The 26,546-nt window shown below is 41.4% G+C and overlaps 1 protein-coding gene across 2 annotated transcripts in view; it reads right to left on the reverse strand.

Moving 5' to 3' along the window:
• LOC124555144 (metal-response element-binding transcription factor 2) overlaps positions 1-26,546 on the reverse strand; it is a 106,931-nt gene that overhangs the window by 75,798 nt on the left and 4,587 nt on the right. The window contains exon 2 of one of the 2 annotated variants that reach the window (XM_047128958.1): positions 4,960-5,064. The exons of the other annotated variant lie outside the window; for it this stretch is intronic. The gene's annotated coding sequence lies outside the window, so the exon portion shown is untranslated. The remainder of the gene's footprint in view (positions 1-4,959; positions 5,065-26,546) is intronic. 2 annotated transcript variants of the gene reach the window in all.

The raw sequence follows: 26,546 nt of genomic DNA on the forward strand, positions 1-26,546 counted from the left end.
TTGCTACAGCTTTCCTTTCTGTGAAAGAACTATTACCTTATCAAAGTTTGTCAAACATTTTGCTACACAAAAAATCGAAATGTCGTCGTCTAATACTGAAAAAGCTGTTACTACAAATAGTACCCAAGACTGGTGTGGTTTCTTGATCTGATTACGTCTATTTTGTCACTGTGTGCTGGATAAAACAAAATAGGTCTTTCTAATATTGCAGCAATTTTAACACACACCAAATAAGCTAGACTGTTTTGGCAATAATGATCATTTTTATAGTGCGACAATATTCGTAAAGTACCAATACGAAATACCTATTTGGTCTACTACAGTCAAAAAGCTTCATGTTAGGAAATAGTTTCTTATGCACTAGACCAAAAAGTAGTAGAACAAAATTTTTGTATGAATTTGGAATCATCATATTCTTCCGTAATTTGTCTGATGTCCCCGTTTCTTTTCCTTCCTCGTTCTAATAAATAATCTTATCAGTAGTTCTATAACTATTTCTACCACTGTCAAAATTCATTCTCCAGTTAACTTTACTAACCCTGCCACAATCACCGGTTTAATTATCCAGCGATTATTCTCCGGTCAGGCATTATTACGTGTTTGTACAATGCGTTTTTCGCGCAACTCCCAGAATGGAACTTAAGCAGCTGCTAGCTGGAGACTACAACTGGCCCTGTCTAGTGTAGCGATCTGGCCAAAAATTTTCTGTCAGAATTTCACTTTCTTGGATACACCAAGAAGATTATATATTTAATCTTTCTTACCTGTTATTCCTGTTAATCGTTTATTTCCACTCTGGTAGTCTGAATCTACAGATTTCGCTAGTAATTATAACAACGCTAAACATTTGCAAACCGAATCAGCCACATAAACAAGCAGCAGTTGGCATTCACTGGTTCGGCTTTATTCCGCTCAGCTTGTATAGGCCCGTCCCGTTTTGTCTGCAGGAAAGTTCATCACTAAATGCGACGAGGATTCCCCTGGCAGAGACATCATGTACACTATGCACGCATTAAAAATCAACTTGTAATTCATTCAGAAATCAACTTAGAACATGTTCAAAAATGTCCAAAAACCAGCAGAGGTGCGTTTCAAAATCAGATGAATAATCGATAGAGCGATGTGCGCTGGATGCTAGGTGCTTTGTGAAACCAGGTTTTTTTCCTCAAGAATATGAATTTGCCACCTCCCCCGAAATTTCCGCCCAGTTCAGATACCCCGGTTTGTCCCTCCCAGATCCGGGCCTGCAGCGCTCGCGTGAATCTAGCAGCTTGGGCGCGCCAGTAAAATTTTTCCTGGTTCCCCATGTGGCTGGTTGCTGCTACTGGTACTTACACAGCCAACAGCCACATTTCTGTAGCCAGCAGTGGGAGAAGGTATTACTCATATGCGACTCAACTGCGCGTGTGCATGAGCGCGCTCGTAACTGCTTAAATGAATCTAATGTAAACAGTTGTGACTTCACGCTCATCGGAGGCAATTTGTTGTCTTCCTAAACCCTTTGACACATTTTGCTGTTGGCAGACGCTTGTAAGTGCACTGTGTTCTTTTATATGGCACATTTCCTTTGCAATTTAAGTTTTACTTTCGTCCCCCCCGTTCATGTTTTAATGCTGCAGTGTTACATTCTCCAGTAGCAAGATACAGTAATATCCTTTGTTAGAGTATCGGTTCTTACCAGTCAAAATTACAAAAATTTAACTGAAAACTAAAACAACGAAAAATTCCTGGAATTCTAAAAAATTCCCGGGTTTTTCCCCGGTTTTCTCCTGGATGAAAAAGTTCCTGGGTTTTTCCCGGATCTCCCGGTTGTCCCGGGTCATATACACCCTGACCCAAGCATAATGAGGTGCTTTAAAAACTTTAAGGTGAGAGGTAATGTCAAGGACCTTCCTTCTCCATGCTCTCCCGATGTGACACCATTAGCCTTCCTTTTCTGGGGTATGTCAAGGGTAGTGTGGACGTAACACCAGTCAATGACACTGCTGCCCGTCTTGCACAAATCAATGAGACAATTAAAACTGTCGCTGCTGCAATGCTGACTTGTACATTCTAATATTGCCTTGATGTTCTATGAGCGATGAGAGGAGTACACAGTGAAATTTTGGCATAGAAAGAGAGCTGAGAGATGTTAAACATCTCACAACAAACCCCAGTATAACAGTTTCCAAGTAATGACTTTTTTGAAATGATAGTGGGACTTATGGATACCCGGTATTCCATTACCACCAAGGTAAAGCTGTTATAGGTGTATCACCACCTCATAGTTGACGACCCTGATCCTGGATTTTTCATCAGGTTTCTTTTTTTTGGGTGGGGTGGGGGGTTGTTGGATACAAGTTATTTGTCGCCTTCAGAGTAGTACTAATCAATATGTACACCAATGCACTTTATTTCTTTGACAGGGTGTATAACCGGACAAGAAGAAAAAATTCCCGGATTTCCCAGTTAAAATTATTACATTTTCTCCCGAGTGAAAATACACTCTTTCCGTGTTAAGTGACAGTATACTTTTCCTCGGAACTGTAAAACTTATCAACCCTTTGAATGGTTATGGTTTTATACGCCGGCGTAGAACTTCTGGACCTTTAGAAAAAGTAAACTAGGTAAAAAAATTAAAATGCAAAGATCTTTAATGTGTAGCAACATGTACGCTGCATATTTTCATATTACAAAAGAGTAAATTTAAATTTCACCAAATGCCGCATGTTACTTTCCAAAGCACTGAAATCAAAGATTGCAATGCGCTTTTGTAGCCAGTCATAGCTCATCACGTGATCTCACCAGCCGATGACAGCAGATCATCTAGCGAAGGATACGTGATGTAGTCAGCCAATAGCAATATCACTGTTAAGTAGCGCGTATACACAAATAGGAAAAGTTAATGGTTTAAATTAACATACACAGCGTTACTAGAAGAAAAGAAAAGCTTTCATATACAATATTGGCCTCGAAGATTAATAAGCTGCAAGAGAAGCTAAGCTTTCACATATAATGTTGATATTTTTTGTGCGTGTTACACTTTAAGGTGGTTGTTGTTGTTGTTGTTGTTGTGGTCTTCATTCCTGAGACTGGTTTGATGCAGCTCTCCATGCTACCCTATCCTGTGCAAGTTTCTTCATCTCCCACTTTAAGGTACATCACACAAATGTGTCCGTAAAATTTTTAATAAAGACATAAATGTCTGAGCTTCTGAGCTCGAAATTTTTCTAAAAGTACGTCCTCAAAGACATGATTTTTAAATGAGAATCAAACACTCTGTGATTTAAGAAATTCATCGTACATTCTCGCACATAATTCATCTTGCATAAAAGTAAATTTACTTTGAAAGTAACGCTTTTAAAATGACCATTCGCAATATTTTCCCGTGACCTTTTAGAAATAGTTTCGTTTCAGTAGTTGCCAGAGAGCGCCAGAAACTGGCGTCACCGCACTTGCGCAGCTATGATGACGCAGGAAACCCGTAAGTTCGTAGGTGTAAAACATTAAAAGATCTTACACTATGTCATAAAAGAAACAAGACATCAGAGGATACTCCAAGAACATCGGAATTTCGTTAACCATACTAAAATGCGTAATTCGGCTTTAAGTGCACATTCGTATGTAAATTTTCTTGAGTACCGGTACCGTATTATCTCATGTTTGGTTCTTTATTATGGCATAATGCCATACGTGCTAGAAGATGAAAACATGCACTTTTGAAATGCAGCGAACAGTTGAAACTAGCCCATAGTATGGAATTAAACACTTCGTTTCAAATAAATTGACTGCACCAGGGGAAAAGATTAATAAAAGCCAAATTTCTTTAGCAAACCGACAAAAATAACTCCATTGTTCTGCAAGGCGATTAATGCTTGACTGTCAGAAAGGTGAAGATAAAACCTGAAACTAATAACATATTTTAGCCTTCCGTAATTATGCAAATGTATTTTAATTCATTTGATAGCTCACGGTCATAGGTATCCCGCCTGCAACTGGTCGAATGAATCTAAAGTAAACAGTTGTGACGTCACGCTCATCGGAGGCAATTTGTTGTTAGGAAGCATTGCATAGTCTTCCCAAAGCCTTGACACACTTTGCAGTTGGCAAACGCTTGTATGAGCACTGTGTTTTATTGTTGTATATGGTGTATTTCCTTTGCGACTTAGGTTTTATTTTCTTTTTTTTTTCTTCTTCTCTCATTCATGTTTTGTTGCTGCAGCATTATTCTGCAGAAGAGGGATACAGTAATATCCTTTGTTAGAGTATTGGTTCTTACCTGTGAAAATAAAAAAAAATTAACTAATAACTAAAACAATTAAAAATTGCCGGAGTTCCGAAAAATTCCTGGGTTTATGCCGGTTTTCTTCCAGATGAAAAAATTCAAGGGTTTTCCCCGGATCTCCCGGGTCGTATACACCCTGTTTGAGTACTTTTTTCAAATGGGAAAAATCCATGCGCCGACCTTTTAGCATTTGCTATGTGTATCTGTCATATTTCGGCCTTAAGCTGTGTCTACCTTCCACGTCAAATCACTATCTAGCAAATATTAACATTCACCATTAGGAATTTTCACTTGTGTCCCTCCAAACCTATTTCCTAGCTAAACAAAGTATGAATAGTGATCATAGTTTACAGACCACCTCCTTGCCTATCTTTACAGAGAAAAAAGTGAACTACACTGAATTCTTTATGTTCCCATCAGAAAAATAAGAGAAATCACAACATAAAAAATACACAAGTATTGTTGACATAGTTTTGAATATAAAAAGGCTTTTTACTTTTAAGTGATGCTATCACAAATACTCTTCTCAACAGTACAATGCTACATTGTTCCCAGTGTTCAAATGTTTCTGTATTAAATATTAGACGTAACACACACACACACACACACACACACACACACACACACACACACACACACACACAGAGAGAGAGAGAGAGAGAGAGAGAGAGAGAGAGAGGGAGGGGGGGGGTTACCTTCGTGCCACTGGCTGAAGGCACATTACCAGCACAAAGCACAAGGCTTCCTGCATCATTGCCTACTGCATCAAAGCTCAAATAAAGTTGGAATTTCCTTCAAACCTGAAACATACGCAAGGAACAGAAAGTTGTAACTTACAAGTCCAAGTAAAATTTTTGTCACCATTATATACAAAAAGTAAAGGAAAACTAGACAAATACAAATTCTCAATTTTATATACAAATATGCTTGTTTCCACAATCATGAAATTTACAGTTTCTTGAAATTGGTGGGTGTGTATGCTTTCACCCAACAAATTTTGCACACATATGTGAATTACATTTTCCAAATATGTGTTTACTTTCCAGTTTCTGGAAATATCAGATAAGAGTAACTTCCTAACCGCTAACACAGATTTTAGCATCAATGTGTGCTTTTCAAAACAGCCTGTCATTTCTATAATTTACAGTTATCTAGTAATCCATGAACTACTTTTTTATTCAGTATTGTAAGACATAGTGAAGTGAAATGTGTTAGAGTGGATTGAACAGTCAGCAGACATTTTACATCTCACATACGTGGTTTTAGACAAAAGTCTTTTGCTGCAGATTTTCCTCAAATACTGTTTTTGAATAAAGTAACTGAAAATTCTGTTTTACAATATTCGCTACCTTTCAGCCAGACAGCCCACCATGCCCCACTCATTTCTCCTCTGTCTTCATCCACAAGAAGATGAACACGAAATGTTACACAGTGGTTACACACTGCATTCTCACTCAGAATGAACAAGGCTTATACCTTCAGTCAGTCATCAAAATTTTCCATGTTTAGTTACATCACTTTATACACAAAATAGGACAGTTCGATTGGCCAACTCGTTCAATCGTGCTTCTCAAGCTGATGTAATGTTATCACAAAGTCTAGACATTAAGTTACAATGAAACTTCCTGGCAGATTAAAACTGTGTGCCCGACCGAGACTCGAACTCGGGACCTTTGCCTTTCGCGGGCAAGTGCTATGCCATCTGAGCTACCGAAGCACGACTCACGCCCGGTACTCACAGCTTTACTTCTGCCAGTACCTCGTCTCCTACCTTCCAAACTTTACAGAAGCTCTCCTGCGAACCTTGCAGAACTAGCACTCCTGAAAGAAAGGATATTGCGGTGACATGGCTTAGCCACAGCCTGGGGGATGCTTCGGTAGCTCAGATGGCAGAGCACTTGCCCGCGAAAGGCAAAGGTCCCGAGTTCGAGTCTCGGTCGGGCACACAGTTTTAATCTGCCAGGAAGTTTCATATCAGCGCACACTCCGCTGCAGAGTGAAAATCTCATTCTGGCATTAAGTTACAATGTTGAACATTCTTCCCTCCACATGTCACAATCTTCCACTCACATCTCTCAATATTCAAAATTCACATTTGCATTCCAGTTGTCTTAACAGTACCATAACAAAAATAAACATGGCTTGATTTCCCTGTGTATAGTTTGATCTGTGAAACAGATTTTTTGTGGAAACATCTGGATAAAATCATTACAAGTGTTTAGTATTTATATGCAATTTTAATCATCAATCTCTTTAACACAATGGTTACACAGAGATGGTTGGCTGGTTTAAAAAATGGGGGGAAGGGACCTAACTGCGAGGTCATCGGTCCCTTGTTCCCAGTAAAATAATTACACAAGGGAAACAAGAAAAGAAAGGAGACGTACAGCAGAATAACAGGAGAAAGGAAGAACCAGAAGAACGACAGGACAACCAACACTACTATGGACAAAACAGGAAAAGAAAACCACAGAGTCGCAAGCAGCAGGTAGAAGGGGTAAAAAGAAGAGAGCAGATGACCGTGGATGGCTGACCATGAGAATAAAAATGAAAAGCCAGTCACTCTGCACCACATTAACACACCCATCCTAAAAGCATTAGAGTGGAGAACACAAAGCGGCAGAGGACATGTGCAAAAACTTATATAGAATGATAAAACCCACCGCCACATATAAAACATAAAACTAAATTAGTCGATGAGGCGATGTCAGCTAAAATTTATGGCAACGAGTCCGGTACCTGAAAAGTCTGTCACAGGGCAGCCATAGAAGGACAACTCACCAAGATATGGGCCACTGTCAGCCGGGCGCCGCACCGACACTGAAGTGGGTCATCACGGTGCAGGAGGTAGTAGTGTGTCACCCAAGCATGGCAATGCGGAGCCAGCAGAGTCCCTGCAAGAGGCCCGCATGGAGGACTGCCACCCATTCGTAGTCTCCTTAATGGCGAGCAGTTTGCTGTGCGTGCTGAGGTTATGCCATTTCGTCTCCCAAAGCCGCAAAACCTTGCGGCATAGTACTGAACGCAGGTCACTTGCAGAGCAGCCGATCTAAATAAGTGGTTTCCACGTAGCCTGTTTGGCCAGCCTGGCGGCAAGTTTGTTGCCTGGGATTCTGACGTGACTGGGGGGTCCAGACAAACACCACTGAACGACTGGACAGTTCCAGGACATAGATGGAAGGGTGACGAGGGTAGCACTTGTAGGCTGTTCAAGGAGTCAGCACACAGAAGAAACGACTCCCCAGGGCATGAACGGATGTGTTCAAGAGCACGAGATACAGCTACCAGCTCTGCAGTGAAAACACTGCTGCCATCGCGCAAGGAATGCCGTTCAATAGGTCCTCCATGGACATAGGCGAAGCCGACGTGAGCATCAGCCATCGAGCCGTCAGTGTAAACCACTTCATGGCCTCGGTACATGTCAATAATCGAGAGGAAGTGGCAGCAGAGAGCTGCGGGGTTAACTCAGTCGCAACCTAGGTGTACACCATGGAGGTGTACGTGAATAGACCTCAAGTATAGGTGGTAAAGGCAAGGACTCCAGTTTGGAAAGAAGGTATCGGACACGAACTGCAATTGGAAGCCCTGACCTGTGCTGCCGATGCAGGAGATGAACCTGCCACGGGTGGGAAAAGGCGACGGTGATTTGGATGCCCAGGAAAACTACGAATGTGTGCAGAGTAACTGGTCAGCTGTTGTGCACGACTTACTTGCAATGGAGGGACTCCGGCCTCCACAAGAATGCTGGTCACCAGACTCGTCCTAAAAGCTCCTGTCACTAGGCAAATGCCAGTGGTGCACTGGGTCGAGTAAATGCAACGCTGAGGGTGCCACCGAACCACAAACCAGACTCCCATAGTTGAGGCGGGATTAACAAGGGCTCTGTAGAGCTGCAGAACCAGACTCCCATAGTCGAGGTGGGATTAACAAGGGCTCTGTAGAGCTGCAGTAGCGTAGAGTGATCTGCACCCAGTTGGTGTTGCTCAGACAGCGGAAGGCATTGAGGTGCTGCCAGCACTTCTGCTTAAGCTGACGAAGGTGAGAAAGCCAAGTCAATTGGGCATTGGAAACCAGTCCTAAGAATCGATATGTCTCCACTACAGTGAGTGGATCGTCATTAAGATAAAGTTCTGGTTCCAGATGAATGGTACGACACCGACAGAAGTGCGTAACACACTACTTTGTGGTCGAAAACTGGAAACTGTGGGCTAGAGCCCATGACTGTGCCCTGTCAATGGCTCCCTGTAAGTGCCCCTCAGCAACACCAGTACTGGTGGGGCAGTGCGAAATGCAGAATTCGTCTGCATACACAGAAGGTGAGATGGACGGCCCTGTAGCTGCTGCTAGACCATTACCGGCCACTAAAAATAGACACACACTCAATACAGAGCCCTGCAGGACCCTGTTGTCTTGGATATGGAGGGAATTATGGGAGGCACCAACTTGGACACGGAAAGTGACTGTGGATCTGATCCGGTCCAGGAGCTGTGTCAGGGCAATGTGCAAGGGCACTGAGGAGCTCCCACTTTGTAAATGGAGTGCTATAGGATTCACTGTGGCATGCAGTGAATGAGAAGACTTTCCCTTCCAGCTGCCATTTGAGAGTGCGAAAGGCTGGGGGTTAATTCACCGATGCAGAGGCTCAAGCATCGTGCTCAGCAATTGCGTATGCATCGGTACGTAACACGTCACTTATGTTAACACCAGAAACACCTGTTGGGGTCTGGTACCCAAGAACACGTTTGATCTTTGCCCAGACTTGGGAAGGTGACGTATGGCACCCAATGGTCGAGACATATTTCTCCAAACATTCCTGCTTCCAACAACTGATAAGTTGGCGAACGTGAGCACAGAGACGTTTAAAGGCTATGACGTGCTCCAGGGAAGGGTGCCACTTATGCCGCTGTAGAGCTCGCCGATGCTCCTTAGTTGCTTCAGCGACTTCCGGCAACCACCAAGGGACTGCCTTTCGAAGGGGGCACACTACAGAGCTAGGGGTCGTGTTTTCTGCCACATAAACAATTGTTGTAGTCACTTGCTCAACCGTCACATCGATGTTCCCGTGCGGGGGAGATTCAATGGTGACAGCAGAGGTGAAAGTTTCCCAGACTACCTTGTTTATAGCCCATCTGGGCAGGCATCCATGGGCCTGACGCCGGGGCAGTGATATGTAGATGGGGAAGTGGTCACTACCACACAGGTCATCATGTGCCCTACAATGGATAGATACGAGAAGTCCTGGGCAGCAAATTGATAAATCAATGGCTGAGTAACTACCATGAGCCACACTGAAATGTGTGGTGGCCCCAGTATTTAGAGGCAGAGGTCGAACTGAGACAAAGTTTTGACATCTCTGCCTCGGCCAGTAAGCACGGTGCCACCCCACAAGAGGTTATGGGTGTTAAAATCTCCTAAAAGTAGGAAAGGTTTAAGGAGTTGATCAATCAGTGCAGTTAATACATTCAGGGAAACTACCATTTGGAGGAAGACATACATTGCAGACAGTTATATCTTGTGTCGTCCTTATTCTGAGAGTCACATCTTCAAGAGGGGTTTGAAGGGGCACAGTTTCACTACAGACTGAGTTTAGGACATAAATACAAACTCCACCTGACACTCGATTATAGTCGTTACAGTTCCTGTAGTACCCCTTATAACCGCAGAGGGAAAGGGTGTGCATTGCTGGGAACCATGTTTCCTGGAGGGCAATGCAGAAAGCAGGTGTACAGCTTAACAGTTGCCACAGCTCAGCCAGGCGGTGGAAAAAACCGCCACAATTCCACTGGAGGATGAAGTAATTGTGAGACTGGGAAGGCACGGAACATTCAATGACGCAGTTTACACCTCAGGGTCACCTGCTGCCACAGACGTTTTGCCTGAGCAGTCTATATCGAATGTGTCTGAGGGTCCGGTGAGATCTAGGTCCTGCAGCGGACGCCAGAATCTCCACCTCATACACAGACGCAGAGCTTGTAGGTAGCGGTGGTGTGGGTGCCGCTGCAATTCCCTTGGTCTTAGGGACCTTATTTTTGATATTCTTTCACTGCTCCTTGGGTTTCCCTGGCTGGGAGGACTTCACTGATTCAGTCTCCGGGACTGAGGATGAACGTGAAGCCCTACGACCAGCTGCTTTTGGGCTCTTCAGCCACTGGCGGGTGTCATATTTCCCACTAGCAGAAACCTGGGAAGGGAGTGACCCAAGAGACCCCTTCCTAGCAAGAGGAGCCGAAGAAATCTTATGCTTCTCTGGTTCAGAAGTGGGGACTGATATCCATGATGGTTGGGGATGGGGGGGAGGGGGGAGGGGGGGGGGGGGTTGCTCCCGAAGTAGGTGATGCGAGAGCAATAGGGAGGGAAGTGCCCCCCACAATCAAGGGGGCAGGTGTAGTCTCAGTACTGAGAGGCGATACGAATGCGAGGAACAGATGGGGCGACAACTGTTCTCGTAGCGGTGGCATAAGAAGTGGTCATAGCCACAGGATGTAGGTGCTCAAATTTCCTCTTAGCCTCAGTGTAGGTCAGTCGTCAAGGGTCTTATATTCCATGATTTTCCTCTCTTTCTGTAAAATCCTGCAGTCTGGCAAGCAAGCTGAAGGATGCTCTCCGCAGTTGACACAAATGAGAGGCAGGGCACATTGAGTATTGGGGTGTGATGGACGTCCACAGTCTCGGCATGTGACACAGGAAGTACAGCGGGACGACATATGGCCAAACTTCCAGCACTGCATCGGCGGAGGGATATATGGCTTGACGTCACAGCGGTAGACCATCACCTTAACCTTCTCGGGCAATGTGTCACCCTCGAAGGCACCGGTGGCAACCTGATTATCCCTCGGACCCCGGTGGATGCACTGGACGAAATGAACAACTCGCCACTCTAAATTGGCATGCAGCTTGTCATCAGATTGCAAAAGAAGGTCCCTATGGAATATAATACCCTGGACCATATGTAAGCTCTTATGGGGCATGATGGTAACAAACATCCCCCAACTTGTCACAAGCGAGTAATGCCTGTGACTGGGCAGAGGATGCTGTTATGATCAAGACTAACCCAGATCTCATTTTGGACAAGTCCACCACCTCCCCAAACTTGTCCTCTAAATGCTCAACAAAAAACTGAGGCTTCATGGACATGGAAGATTCCCCATCAACTCTCGTACATAATACGTACTGGGGCGAATATGCTTCACTGCCATCCTTAGCCTGGCCTTCCTCCCATGGTGTGGCCAGGGAGGGGAACAATTTGGGGTCGTACTTCTGTGTGCTGAATTGAGCTCGTGAATGCTTAGAGACTGCTGGTGGTTCACCACCAGGAAGAGATGACAGACTACTCTTCATTGCTTGTCATCCGCCCTGATGCCACCCACTCTAACCAGGAGCCCTCCCCATGGGTGCCACCCAGCCTCAGCAAGGGCCACCTGGCAGAATGGCCATTGCCGGGAGTCCCTATGCCCCAGGGAGATGGGCATCTATTCCATGGCATTTGTGGGGAGTTAATGGCGCAGGCATCAGCAGGGCGATTCCTGTGTTGTCGGGGCTACAACCAACTGGGTACATGGTGGCCCCACCACAATGGACTGGCTACCATGCTGGATATGAGGTGTTAAGAAGTCCGTGGTCATCGTCGGCACAGAAAGTGACACTGTATAGTGCATAGTGGAAAATGCACCCAGGAAGGTGTTCTCACCCAAGAGATGGAGAATGAGTGGGACTGCAATGCGACAATGAGAAAGTGGGCTAAAGATCTCAATGCACGATGGACACAATGCACCATGTGATGCGCCCTTTGCCAACTGGCTCGCTCTTTGGGAAAATTTAGAAAGATGGAAGTAAACACCGACAGGGGACCATCACGTAAAGGCTGAAACGTGAGAGACACCTCTTATTCACCTCTTATGACAGGCAGACAGATAAATCACAGCCTGTCACTGGTATGCCCAATGGGCGAGCTAGGTAATAATTTTGCACCATTTTTTCATTTCCTTTTCGATGCTGCCACAGCTCTTGCATTCATGTGGCATTGGACTTTTTGGATTAATCTCCATGTCAGCTTTCCTCTGACTTGGGTTTTCTGTAATTCCAGCCATATGTACGAGTCATACAAAGTTACATCCTTCATTATACTGGAATTTTCAATTTAATACTAATTTTCACTTATATTCTGGCAAATATTTTTATCATTTCACTTTAGTTCCTAGTAATGCTCTGCAACCTCTTCACAATAACACCCAAGTCTAAGAACAATGTCCTTGTCGATAGCATTTCCACAAAATGGCTAAGCAGGGATGGCTAGAGGAAAAATGTAAGGATGTCGAGTCTTATCTCACTTGGGGTAAGATAGATAAAGCCTACAGGAAAATTAAAGAGACCTTCAGAGAAAAGAGAACCACTTGTATGAATATCAAAAGCTCAGATGGAAACCCAGTTCTAAGCAAAGAAGGGAAAGCAGAAAGGTGGAAGGAGTATATAGAGGGTCTATACAAGGGCAATGTACTTGAGGACAATATTATGGAAATGGAAAAGGATGTAGATCAAGATGAAATGGGAGATATGATACTGCGTGAAGAGTTTGACGGAGCACTGAAAGACCCGAGTCGAAACAAGGCCCCGGGAGTAGACAACATTCCATTAGAACAACCGTCAGCCTTGGGAGAGCTAGTCCTGACGAAACTCTACCATCTGGTGAGCAAGATGAATGAAACAGGCGAAATACCCTCAGACTTCAAGAAGAATATAATAATTCCAATCCCAAAGAAACCAGGTGTTGACAAATGTGAAAATTACCGAACTATCAGTTTAATAAGTCACGGCTGCAAAATACTAACGCAGAGTCTTTACAGACGAATGGAAAAACTAGTAGAAGCCGACCTCGGGGAAGATCAGTTTGGATTCCGTAGAAATGTTGGAACACGTGAGGCAATACTGACCCTACAACTTATCTTAGGAGCTAGATTAAGGAAAGGCAAACCTACATTTCTAGCATTTGTAGACTTAGAGAAAGCTTTTGACAATGTTGAGTGGAATACGCTCTTTCAAATTCTGAAGCGGCAGGGGTAACATACAGGGAGCGAAAGGCTATTTACAATTTGTACAGAAACCAGATGGCAGTTATAAGAGTCGAGGGACATGAAAGGGAAGCAGTGGTTGGGAAGGGAGTGAGACAGGGTTGTAGCCTCTCCCCGATGTTATTCAATCTGTATATTGAGCAAGCAGTGAAGGAAACAAAAGAAAAATTCGGAGAAGGTATTACAATCCATGGAGAAGAAATAAAAACTTTTGAGGTTCGCCGATGACATTGTAATTCTGTCGGAGACAGCAAAGGACTTGGAAGAGCAGTTGAACGGAATGGATAGTGTCTTGTAAGGAGGGTATAAGATGAACATCAACAAAAGCAAAACAAGGGTAATGGAATTTAGCCGAAGTAAGTCGGGTGATGCTGAGGAAATTAGATTAGGAAATGAGACACTTAAAGTAGTAAAGGAGTTTTGCTATTTGGGGAGCAAAATAACTGATGATGGTCGAAGTAGAGAGGATATAAAAATGTAGACTGGCAACGGCAAGGAAAGCGTTTCTGAAGAAGAAAAATTTGTTAACATCGAGTATAGATTTAAGTGTCAGGAAGTCATTTCTGAAAGTATTTTTATGGAGTGTAGCCATGTATGGAAGTGAAACATGGACAATAAACAGTTTGGACAAGAAGAGAATTGAAGCTTTTGAAATGTCGTGCTACAGAAGAATGCTGAAGATTAGATGGGTAGATCACATAACTAATGAGGAAGTACTGAATAGGATTGGGGAGAAAAGAAGTTTGTGGCACAACTTGACTAGAAGAAGGGATCGGTTGGTAGGACATGTGTTGAGGCAACAAGGGATCACCAATTTAGTATTGGAGGGCAGGGTGGAGGGTAAAAATCGTAGAGGGAGACCAAGAGATGAATACACTAAGCAGATTCAGAAGGATGTAGGTTGCAGTAGGTACTGGGAGATGAAGAGGCTTGCACAGGATAGAGTAGCATGGAGAACTGCATCAAACCAGTCTCAGGACTGAAGACCACAACAACAACAACAACAACAGCAACAACAGCAGCATTTCCACGCTACACCAGTTTATAACTTCACAAAAAGCTAATTCGTGGCAAACATGCACATGCATCTTCAGTGGTACAATGATGTCACAAGCAAAGCAAATACTGTATGACACGAATGTACAGACATGGTATATCCATTGGGGGCTAAACCACTGTTAAAACATTGTTAGTCTCTTAGTTATTAATGACTCAAACCTGATGGTATTTTGTTACACAAGAAATTTCGAATGACAAGCAAATTGACACTTTCATGTCAAAAATAAATTTAACAGCTCTCTAAACAACAATAATTTGGATGAGAAAGAATTTGCAGTGTAAGAAAGACACTTTAAACATAATAAGATGCCAGGTAAATTATGCTCTTTTACAAAAGTATTCTCACAGCAACATTCTACTATCATGGGGCATAAATACAAATTCATAAATAATTTGCCAACCGAATCACTATCTACAAACGTATATTTTAATTAGTTTGCTGTTACTGTTCTTATGTAAATGCTTTTCCTGTGGTAAGGTAGATGTAAAGAATGAAGATGAGCATTAGATCCTCAAAATGTTAAGTATACATTACAGTATCATTGACGTAACATCTACATCTACATGGATACTTTGCAAATCACATTTAAGTGCCTGGCTGAGGGTTCAGCAAACCACCTCCACAATAGTTCTCTATTATTCCAATTTCGTGCAGCGTGCGGAAAAAATGAACATCTATATCTTTTGGTGTGAGCTCTGATTTCCTTATTTTATTATGGTGATCGTTTCTCCCTATGTAGGTCAGCGTCAACAAAATATTTTTGCATTCAGAAGAGAACGTTGGTGATCGAAATTTCATGAGAAGACTCCACCGCAGCAAAAAATGCCTTTGTTTTAATGATGTCCATCCCAAATCCAGTATAATTTCAGTGACACTATCTCCCCTATTTCATGGTAATACAAAACAAGCTGCCATTCTTTGAACTTTCTCAATGTACTCTGTCAATCCTTTCTGGTAGGATCCCACACCACACAGCAGTATTCTAAAAGAATTAGGTATGCTAGCAGCAAGACACAATTAATGCCTTCTCTGTGAGATATCAATGAAAATACTATCGACGACAGTGCTGCCAAAGCAGAGTAACTAAACACAGCCTTCTGAAATTCATTCACAGAAAAAGAAAGTAAATATTCCAGAATTCAAATCAAGAACAGCTGCCAACATGAGTAACATAGAAGTAGGTATCCTCGGAGTAGTCAAGCAACTTAAATCACTTAACAAAAGCAAGTCTTTTGGCCCAGACTGTGTACCAGTTAGTTTCCTTTCAGATTATGCTGATCCAATAGCTCCATACTTAACAATCAGATACAACCGTTCGCTCAATGAAAGATCCGTATCCAAAGACTGGAAAGTTGCACAGGTCACATCAGTATTCAAAACAGGTAGTAGGAGTAATCCACTAAATTGCAGGTTCCTAACATTAACATCAATATGCAGCAGGATTTTGGAACATATATTGTGTTCGATCATTATGAATTTTCTTGAAGAGAACGGTCTATTGACAAACACCCAAAACGGATGTAGAAAACAGTGTTCTTGTGAAACACAACCACCTCTTCACACACACACACGAAGTGTAGAGTGCTAGCGACAAGGAATTTCAAATTGATTCCGTATTCCTAGATTTCCAAAAGGCTTTTGACACTGTACCACACAAGTGGCTTGTAGTGAAATTGCGTACTTATGAAGTATCATCTCAGTTACGTGACTGGATTCGTGGTTTCCTGTCAGAGAGGTCACAGTTCATAGTAATTGAAGGAAAGTCATTGAGGAAAACAGAAGTGATTTCTGGCATTTCTCATCTATATAAACAATTTAGAGGACAATCTGAGCAGCCATCTTAGGTTGTTTGCACATGACGCTGTCGTTTATCGACTAGTCAAGTTATCAGAAGATCAAACATAACACACATTCAGATTCATGCCACAGCTATAAATTTAACATGCTAAATTACCACCATGAAATGGGAACACAATTTTGCGAATGTAACTTAACAAGAAGATAGTCACCTTATGCAGGGTGCCATGTACCTGATACTGGCAGCGCATCGGCATGACATTCATTTGCAAATTGAATGTACCACCATTCATATTAGTTTACAAATTAGTACAATTTCTTTTGGTTTGCTGTTTAATGCACATGGGGGGGGGGGGGCAGGAGGGGAAGACGGGGAGGGGGGGGGGGGGGGTGAGCAGATTGTGAAGGCTGAGGGCAGAATAACAAGAACACCACCATTTTGAAACCAACAAAAACAGTAGCACATCATTTGAATATGCTGCCACTTTCATGTATATGGCAACCCCCCCCCCCCTCCCACACCAAGTAACAATCTTCTAGTTTAGTTAAATTCATAATACTGTGTTCCTGTTTTGTACAGGATGAAAGTGAGTAACACCCAGTACAAGACCTCAGGTATACAACATGTGTACTCAAAGTACCCAAGCTTCAGGACCACATTGGTTTCCATGTGCTACGTATAATGTGTAAACAAGTTAACAAATCCCCTCCAAAAAACCATGTTCCACAGCTCGATTCAAATATTTTTCGCAACTTCAGTGAGTACATCAACATAGTGCACCTAAGGCAAAAATTCACAACAGGAAGTGATCCACTTCCACTATTCTGTACCTGAACATACATTTCAAGATTATGATAACACAATAGCTCTTAAAAAGAGAAAGAGTAGGGGAGATCTGAGGCTTTACCAAGTGGTGTTTTCTGCACTAATTAACTGTGTCAATTAAAACTTTGCCAGAATTAATGAACTACAAAGGAAACAGGAATATTCAACCACCAATAAATAGAACTGATCACTGTGCTTCAAGTCCCACATCACTACACACAATACATTCAATACATAACAAATAACTGCACGAATGCTTCTATATTATCATCTAGGTAATCAATGCAAGCTACCTGCAACAGTAGAAAAAACACATCAGTAATTTTATCACACCACAACATGGTCATGCTCACTGGAGAATTTTAATGAAGCGGTTTCTGGCCTAGAAAGTCTATACTCTTCCAACACACAATATATGTAATCCAATTTATGCAGTTGTGTCAACATTCTGAACCTATATCTATTGGCATATGGCTGTGTGCATTTCTGGTACCACTGTGATTTATCATTTTCTTGTTGTAATCACAAACAGTGCACAGGAAGAACAACTGTAGTAAGTCGCAATATGAGCCTGAATTTCTACGATTTGTTGCTCAACACTTCTCAGAATTATAACCATACTCCTTTTCGTACTGTACAATGGCTCTCTTGTAGCATCTGCCACTGGAGTTTTAGGGGCACCTTTGTGGCAATATTGCACTCACGAGTGAGCTTATGTAGAAATTTATTGCTCTTCTTTGGATCTTTTTTATCTCCTCTATTAATTCTGTCTGGTAAGGATTCTAGACTGCTAGTTAATACTGCACGTGCCCAACATACTGCCAGTTGGGACGAATACTTTCTGATGATTTAATAGACAACAGTCTGTCAAATGGGTTTTCTTCAGCTACCTACTTCGCGGACAAGCTACATTTTCTTAGGATTCTTCACGTGTGTTTCAGTCTGGCATCTGCTCTTACTACAACTACTTTTGTGAGGTTGCTACACCTTAGGTTGCTCCTAGATATTTTAAAGATTTCATAATTTCCAGCAATTTATTGCCAATCGTGTCATCAAACAATAAGGACAATTTTCATTCAATTATGCACAATATATTACATTTATATAAGCTGTGGCTCAAATGTCAATCCATGCATACAGCATCAGCTCTTCCTATATTTTACTAGTACATTTTCTGGCAATGCAGCTTTCCTACATACAAAAGAAGATCCACAAACAACCTGAATGAGCTTTCAACACTACCTACCAGGGCATTTATGTATATTGTAAATATTAGCAGTCCTATAAACATCCATTGGAGATCTAAGAAATGACTTTTACATCTGACGATTTCACTTCACTAAGAATGACACCGAGTTCTATCTGCTAGAAAGTCGTGTATCCAGTTACAGAGCTGACCTGATACTCCCGAATCACATTTCGTGCACTAGGTGACAGTGTGGAACTATACTGAATGTTTCAAGAAACACAGCATCAACTCGGTCACCGATATCTGCTCTCCTACGGATTCCAGAGATGAATGTGAGAGCAGAGTTTCACGAGGCCACTATTTGTAGATCTATGCTGACTCCTAAACAAGGTTTTCATTCTATACAAAGGTAATTATATGTGAACATAAAACATGTTCAATTAATAAAAGATTGACACGAACAACACAGGGAGCTAGAATGGGATAAAGATCTTCTGTATAATGTATACAGTGTCTGTAGTGTAATATACGTTCATTGTTCGCAGCATTTTCTCCACACTGTATGTACGCATTACGATGACGTGTCACCCCTGCTTGATGATTACAATATACATTCAGAAATGTTTGGTTACATGATCTAGGAGCAACCTAAAGGGTAGAAACCTCACAAAAGTAGTTGTAGTAAGAGCAGATGCCAGACTGAAACACATGTGAAGAATCCTAAGAAAAGGTAGCTTGTCCGCGAGGTAGGTAGCTGAAGAAAACCCATTTGACAGACTGTTGTCTATTAATCATTCTCCAGATCCAGTGACCATTCCTCTGTTGAGACTTTTTTGCTTCTAGTATCGTGTACTTCCGACTGTATGCATTTGCGCCATAAATTATGATACACCCTGTATACAGTGTGGAGAAAATACTGCGAACAATGAACGTATACTACACTACAGTTCAATTTCTTACCGTAACTTTTATTTCAGATTCACAATCACTTGTTTCTCCAGCTCTTAACCAAATTGTCACTTTTCAACCAAGTATTGTTCACATAAAACAGTGAGTGATGGAGCAATGCTAAGTATTGAGTGGCAGTGCACCACGTGACACACCCAGCATACACTAGCAGTTCCAGATGTCATGTGCAAGAACAGCTGGAGCACACAGTGTCGGACTGAGCACACGAGTGACACTGCACTGTCTTAACCATATTTCCACGTTCAGAATGCATTTTGCATCCACCTTTAAACTTGCACGCCACTTTATCATTTGAAAATGATTTGTACCGATTTCTTGAATATTTAACATCCCTTTTTCATAACAGATACTAATCCTACAGGGATGAATGAGGTATTGTTAGAAAAGTTCTCCGGCTTCTGACGTTGCGTGTCAGTGCACTAGAACTTGAAAAATTTAACATAAGAGAGACGTAGGCTAAAGGACGTCGTGGGTGGCCAGCTCCATACCTATACAGGGCATTCAGGAATTACCACTAAAAACATCTAGGACTTGTAGAGGGGAGTGAGTATTATGAATAGCAACCATACATTTCCACACTACACCAGTTTACAAACATGTTTTCTAGGTAGGTGCGCTACAGGGTACTCGTGGTGAGAGCTGGTTACATCAGATCAGCTGACGTAATTTGACATCTATCCTACCTCTCTGACCTGGTTCGAGCCTCGTTCACGTCTGTGAGTGGTAGAGCAACACTGTTGAGTACACATTTGTAGAATACACCAACACGATCCTTCTGAATGGCGAAGTTCACAATAATGGAAGAGCTGCTCATCACCTTTAGCAAGAGCTTTCTCCAAAACACCCGACTTATCGCATATCCTTTTTGTCACTATTAGGAAACAGCTTCGAAAAAGAGCACCTTCCCCATCAGCAGGCATCACTGTGTCGCTTCAAAGAGATGTCGCACACACCCAAATTGGAAGATGTCATACTGCATTATGTTAAAGAGAACCTGTCAATAAGTATACAAGCAATTTATTTGGCTATTCATGTGTAGAACTGTAAAACAAGTGATGTACTGGGTCACGCCCGTAAGTTACTTGTAAAAGTGATCGTGTTACCAACATATTTTCAAATGGTTGTAGCACGGAAATGGTATGTTTCTGGTCAAAGATTCCAATTCAAAATATTATCTACTCACTCCCCTCTGCAATTCCTAGATGTCTGTAACAGGAATCACAAATAGCATTTGATTTGTTTTAAAGTACCTATTCGCTGGATCATTTCTATGCAGCATTGTCATAAATAATAACTGTGATAACTGTGGTAGTCTGCCCATCGCACAAGTGCCAAGTCAAATTGCGTTTGCTATCACTATAAACAAGTTACATGGACAAACACTTCAAAGAGCAGGGCTCTTATTTACCAAATCACGTATTCACACGTAGGCAACTATATGTAGCCTTTTCAAGGTTAATTGAATCAACTAACATTTCTGCAGCCCTTAAAAAAATGAAAAGTGCACAAAGATTAGGCCCTTACGCCAAACAGCGTTTACACTGTAATGCTCTGTAAAGAATTTTGTTCAAAACTATGTGCATGGAAGTGTATATACAAGTATGTATCACTATTTCATGATTATTATTTCATAGTGTTCATTTCATTTTTAAAGGTGTTTTCTCTTCATTCCCACAACTACTCTTAACCCAATAACTAAGTTTAATCCAAATAGTGTCATATTTAAAACTATAAAAGTGCAAAGTTTTGCACAGGTCACCTGGTACTTAATTACAAGTCAACCTCTTGCAAGAGATGGTGAACAGATTGGGATTAGGAATCTTTGCAAGAAGGAAGGAAGATTATTGTTTAAAGTCCTGTCAAGGAATCTTTGCAGAAAAAAATGAAAGTAGTCCCAGTCAAAACAGGATATAAAAGGTGGGCTTAAATATATAGAAATGGAGCTGTGACAACTAGTATGCTTTTCCTGTACAGTAAACAGGTTGACAACATCATTTCACATAGTCAGTGGGAGGATACTTTAAAGTAACCCAAGAGAAGAGAGAAATCAGATAATGTTTTTGTGTACCAAATTCAAAATCATTCAATATTCTTTAGCTTCTTTGCTGTTATATTGGGTCATGAAAGGTTGCCTTAAACTTCTACCACCATAACTACTTCTTTTTTCTACATTCTCAGGATGATTGTTGCAGTGAGAGACTAATCAATAGCATAGACAAAAACCTAGGTTAGCTTGGAAGATGCAAGCTATGCAAAGTGTTGCACACACTTCCTCAAATACTCATTCTCTTCAGTTTATCCGACAATATTTCACAAGAATGTCTCTTTCCTACCAAAGATACAGTTTCAAGTTCCCTGAGTGTGTCTGTTACACTTTCTTATGGGTTGACCTGTTACCAAAAAAGAAGTGGGTCTACCATTTTGTTGGATGTCTGCAGACTTGCCTCCTTCATAAGGACTGCAAATGTTGGAGTTCTGTAAAATTGGTCACACTAGTGTCTTGTAGGTTTTGTCTTTTACAGATGCACGGAAATTTCCCTAGAACCATCACAACAAATCCATTTCCAATACTACTAGTTTCACTTACTGATCTCGTTTGACAGTAATCCTAATACATCTTACTTATGATATAGTTACCCGAAGTTTATCACTGATATTATTGAATACTATTGGGTTCTTTTACTTTACCACAGTACATCTCCACTATGCTTATTGTCCCCTTTTCCACTCCCTTCTTTTGTATTGCTTCCCTGATCTTTCTTCTACAACCTGTATCAAATACCATTTATATATTGGGAAAGACCAACATGAGATCTTCTCCAGATTCATAGTGCTGCTCCTGGAGCTACCTCACTGAAAATATGAGGTCAGTAGTTGACCGCCCAGGTCTGAAGCCATGCTGTTCCTCTATCAATTTGTCCTTGACCCTTGTTCGGATTCTGCTCTGTGGGATCTTTTCATATACCTCAGAAGAGTGTGACATCAGTGATTCCCCTGTAGTTTCTACAATCTCTCCAATTACTTTCCTCAGTTATAAGGACAACTAGTGCCCCCTTCCAATCTTCTGGAGTAGTCTTCTCATTCTGCTCCACTCTCACCACACAATACAACCATTGTTTCCCAACCTCCCCTGCTCCCTTCAGCATTTCTACACGCACTTTGTCCACAACTGGTGCCTTACCTCCTGTCATCTTACCCAGTGCCATTTCCATTTCTTTCCATGTCAGGTCCCACCCCCAAGAGTGTACTTCTACCTTCTTTAGTCCTTTACCCTTACCTCCAAACCTGTCTGGATTTGGCAAATGCTCAAACTACTACTTCGACACTGCCTTCAGGGTCTATCTGCTATCAACCTCATTCTCATTTCTATCTATCATTGTTGCATCCTCTTGCAGACCTCTCCTCTTACTTTTGATCATTCCATATAGTACTTTTCTAGTTCTCCCTTCCTGGTTCTGTCTTCTTCCATTCTTTCATGAATCTCATGCTCATCACTACAGCCGGTGGTTACTATCCAATGCCTCAGATGGTAGTATCTTAATATCCATTACAGTCTTCTTCATTTGCCAATCACAAAGCATGTAATCCACTGAAGATTTCTTTTTCTGCTAGACTCCTGCTGTACATTACTTTCTGACTCTTTCTTCAGACACCATGAGTTACCCGTCACAAAAACATTTCTCTTGCAGAATTCCAACAATTTCTTTCCTCCTCCACTCTACTTCCTTAGCACTCTGCTCTCAGTACATTTTCATAGCCTTGTCCTTCACTCACTACATGTGCATGCAAGTCTCCCATGACTATTATCCTTTGTCCAATCAACTGCGTTTACAGTTCTTCCTCAAAGACTTCTTCCTCTTGAGATGTACCTCCCACTTGAGGGGCGCACCTGAACCACGTCCATACTTCTTCCCTTTGCCATTATTCTAATCTTCATTATCCTGTCATTTAACCTCAGTACCTCTTCTTTTAGGTCACCCTCACAACTGCCATTGAATGATTATGGCTGAAGCACAACTATTAATCAAGAACCAGAACCAATTTTGCCCTTATGAGCACAATCTAATTTATTTTTGACCTCACTACGACATGGGAGGCTACGTAATAAAACCAAAAGAAGAATCAAATTATTTCCCACTAGGAAGCAGGGAAATTGGAGGGGGTTGTGCCTTTACTATGCAATTTAGAGAACCTAACACTACATACAATTAATGAGGTAACACTGTAAACCACATGTATGCATTCCTCTCACTGTAATGTAGTGTCCATGCATTTTATGAACATTCTTGATGCTGCTTTGGTAAAATTCATTTGGTGAACAGACGTTTAATCCCTGTATATTATTACAAAGCTATTATAGTGCCATACTATTTGTGTAATGTGAATGTTACCCATAAATTAGTATCCACATGTATTCTGTGCTTGAAATTTGCAGTAGATGTGTTACTAGCACCGCATATTCATATCCTAGCTACAGTGACTATTATTTGCACAGCATATAGAGATCCACCCGTACCTTCTGTATTTTTCTAAATTTGTGCCATTAACTGTATGACAGCTGGACAAACAACAGTAGATAAGAGCAGTTGGGTTGTTTGGGGAAGGAGACCAGACAGCAAGGTCATCGGATTAGGAAAGGATGGGGAAGGAAGTCGGCCGTGCCCTTTCAAAGGAACCATCCCGGCATTTGTCTGGAGCGATTTAGGGAAATCACGGAAAACCTAAATCAGGATGGCCGGATAGATAAGAGCAGTCAATGTGCTATTGCCTTCAAATTGTTTTCCAAAGTCTTATAAAATTCAGGGACTAATGTAGCAGGGGATACAACCCGTCAGCTTTGGACAATGACGTCACAAGTCGCCAAACGAGAAGCGATTCTTCTTAGTGTTGTAGCTCCCTTCAGTAGCTGATAAGTGTTTTTTGGCTTTTTTAAAAAAAAATCTCACGAGATAGAATAAATAGCTCCACTTTATTAAGCAATCAGTAAAAAAATGAAACTGAAACATAACAGCAAAAGCGAAAATGGTAAACTGCTCTCTGGCGACTTGTGACGTCATTGTCCAAAGCCGACGGGTTGTATCGCCAGCTACACTAGACCCAAAATTCACAACATGTATGTTAAAGTCTTTGTAGGCATTATTGATTTGTTACTTAATAATGGCCAAATAACAAAGTTCGCAAGAAAATAGAAATCAGAAGGAAAATACCACTTTGTGTGATTTCACACTTGAACATGGAAATTGTTCGAGAATGGTGCATTGAAAGGATCCCTAAACACAAACAAAAAGGTTGTAATAATTATGTTCAAGTTAACAGGTGAAAATGACTACTACTTAACACAGAGTCCGTTCTGAGGAAGATATTGTAGAACTTTTACAGGAATGTCAAAGTGAAAACAAAGTTGACAATGATTTCCATGATGAAAGAGATTCATTTATAAACAATTTGAATCAAATGATGGAAACAGTCCACCCCAAACAGTTTAAAAAATATCACACACTCAAAAAGTTTTGTATTGTAATTTTTGAATGAAAGAATAATTTTTGCTTCAAAGTATATTCTAACTGGTGGTCAGTGGCCTCTATTTCCACAAAGAAACTCACCTAATTCTTTGTGGTGAGCTCACGGCCTGGGCGGTGACTATTTAAATAAGAGTGCACGCAAATATCCTGTCTGCATTACAGAGTAAACAGCTAACTTACAGTACTGTCAATAAATGCAATAAAGTTGTCCAAGTATGTTGGCACAGCAACGGCTGTAAGATAGCGAAGCTACTTAGGTGGGCAGTAATGGGGAAAGTACTTAGTGTCACAGGTGTAAAGAAATGAACGCACCAACCAATGGACATTATACAAAATTTTAAAATTCAAGCAGCAGCAAAAATATCTTGTGAAATACAGGGTGATTCAAAAAGAATACCACAACTTTAGGAATTTAAAACTCTGCAACCACAAAAGGCAGAGCTAAGCACTATCTGTCGGCGAATTAAGGGAGCTATAAAGTTTCATTTAGTTGTACATTTGTTCGCTTGAGGCGCTGTTGACTAGGCGTCAGCGTCAGTTGATGCTAAGATGGCGACCACTCAACAGAAAGCTTTTTGTGTTATTGAGTACGGCAGAAGTGAATCGACGACAGTTGTTCAGCGTGCATTTCGAACGAAGTATGGTGTTAAACCTCCTGATAGGTGGTGTATTAAACGTTGGTATAAACAGTTTACAGAGAAGAGGTGTTTGTGCAAAGGGAAAAGTTCTGGACGGCCGAGAACGAGTGATGAAAATGTAGCACTGGCCTCCAAGAAGCCCTGATCTTACCCCCTGCGATTTTTTCTTATGGGGGTATGTTAAGGATATGGTGTTTCGGCCACCTCTCCCAGCCACCATTGATGATTTGAAACGAGAAATAACAGCAGTTATCCAAACTGTTACGCCTGATATGCTACAGAGTGTGTGGAACGAGTTGGAGTATCGGGTTGATATTGCTCGTGTGTCTGGAGGGGGCCATATTGAACATCTCTGAACTTGTTTTTGAGTGAAAAAAACCTTTTTAAATACTCTTTGTAATGATGTATAACAGAAGGTTATATTATGTTTCTTTCATTAAATACACATTTTTAAAGTTGTGGTATTCTTTTTGAATCACCCTGTATATGAAATGAATTTTTCCCCTTGTATTTAATTCTATGAACATTGACAGGCATGTTAACTGGTTTAAATATACAGGAAAAAGAACAAAAGTCATATCTTAAGAGAAGTTTATGGCAGTAACTAGTTACGTCATCTAAGAGAATGTGCTTTTATGAACTAAATCCTTCGTGGGCTTATTGCTACCAGACTCCCTGAATGCACTATATTTATATACAATTTTAGTTACTGGAAACATCTCCCCATTTCAGCCACACCACCAACCCATATTTAGTACCGTCGTATCTTTGATTGGAATATAGAACTCTTCAGGAAATATTTACATTTAATTTGCCACTACTCAAATATTTACACAATAGAAAGCTCATCTTTACAGCAGAGAAAAACAGAAAAAACTAATGCCACATGCCCTTCACTAACGATTCCATATCTCATGTAAGACTGTACAATCTGCATCCACTGTCCTTACCTGAAATAAAGAAGTCAGAAGCATTTCCAAAAGCGTGAAGTATAATCCCAACACAATGTTATTCAAATTGCCTGTTTACGATACACAGGATGTTCACTTTGCAGTGAGGCAGTTTCAAAATCTTATTAGATTACAATAGTAATGCTAAAAAGTCATTTTGGTATAATAATCTATAGAACTATTGTTGAGCACCAACAGCACTTATTAAAAGTGCTAGGCCTACATATTGATGTGTATTACATGTAAAACATTTATCTATTCAAACT

This window comes from Schistocerca americana, chromosome X (genome assembly GCF_021461395.2).
Source record: "Schistocerca americana isolate TAMUIC-IGC-003095 chromosome X, iqSchAmer2.1, whole genome shotgun sequence".
Taxonomy (NCBI): Eukaryota; Metazoa; Arthropoda; class Insecta; order Orthoptera; family Acrididae; genus Schistocerca; species Schistocerca americana.